The sequence below is a fragment of the Arachis ipaensis genome, chromosome B9 (genome assembly GCF_059453495.1).
Source record: "Arachis ipaensis isolate K30076 ecotype BB chromosome B9, ASM5945349v1, whole genome shotgun sequence".
NCBI lineage: Eukaryota > Viridiplantae > Streptophyta > Magnoliopsida > Fabales > Fabaceae > Arachis > Arachis ipaensis.
Window position 1 is genome coordinate 113,545,132 of NC_142444.1, and position 1,397 is coordinate 113,546,528.

Genomic DNA, 1,397 nt, shown 5'->3' on the forward strand with positions numbered 1-1,397 from the left:
AGGAAAACTAAAAGAATTGAGACAATAGAACAACAAAAGATAAAGAGAATTGAAATAAAAACAAGAATTAAAAGTGAATCTAAGAGAATTTAACCTAAACTACCCTGAATTCTAGAGAGAAGGGAGAGCTTCTCTCTCTCTCTAAAATTCTAACTACAACATGATGAAAACTACCACTATGACTCCCCCTCAATCCCTTGCCATCCTTGGGTTCAAAAGCATCAGAAATGAGTTTGATTTGGGCTTCCTTGAGCTCAAAAATCGCCCCCAGGGGCAATTTTTCTCTAAGTGAGTTACGTGACCAACATCATGCGTGCGTGTGGATGACGTGTGTGCGTCGCTTGATGATTCTCTTGTCACGCGTGCGCGTGGGTGACGCATACGTGTTGTTGGAAAATTTTCTTCTCACGCGTACGCGTGGGTGACGCATGCGCGTGGCCTTCAGTTAAGCAAATCCTCATTTCTTCATGAATTCTCCATTTTTGCATGCTTTTTCTTCATTCCTTCAACCCAATCTTTGCCTTCTAATCCTCAAATCACTTAACAAACATATCGAGGTATCGAACGGAATTAAAGTGAATTAAAATTAGCAATTTTAAGGGCTAAAAAGCATGTTTTTACTCTTAAGCACAAATTAGGAGAAATTCACAAAACCATGCTATTTCATTGAATAAATGTGAAAAAAGATGATAAAATTCCCTAAAATTAACACAAGATAAACCATAAAATTGGAGTTTATCAGCAGGCCGATATTGCTACGTCGCAATACCAGATCACCTTCTTTGAGACTTCTGTTTTGCACCCGACGATTATAACACATCACTATCCTTTGCTTCAATGCTACCTCCAACAAGTGAGCCATCTCCCTTGTCTCATTTATCAAGTCTTTTTCAATTGCTTCACTACTCCTGCCTAAGAGTAATCTCAGATCTGGCTCTCTGATCTCTACAGGAATTACTGCATCAATGCCGTAGGTAAGCTGGAAGGGCATCTCCCCGGTGAAAGATTGCGAGGTTATCCTATAAAACCACAAGACAGAGGCCAACTCGTCTGCTCAAGAGCCCTTTCGTTGATCCAGGCGCTTCTTCAATCCATTGAGGATAACTTTTTTTGCCACATCGGCTTGCCCGTTACTCTGGGGATGTTCCACAGAGGAAAACTTCTGTTTGATTCCCAGTCCTGCTAAGAACTCCCCGAAATTTTTGTTAGAAAATTGCGTCCCATTGTCCGACGCAACGATCTCTGGGATCCCAAACCTAGCGATTACTTGCCTCCAAAGGAACTTATGACAATTCGTAGATGATATACTAGCCAATGGTTCTGCCTCCACCCACTTAGCAGCCTCCTTTCCTATTGCTTTGGCCTCCATTTCATTTCCACGGAGCGTTCTTTCTTCG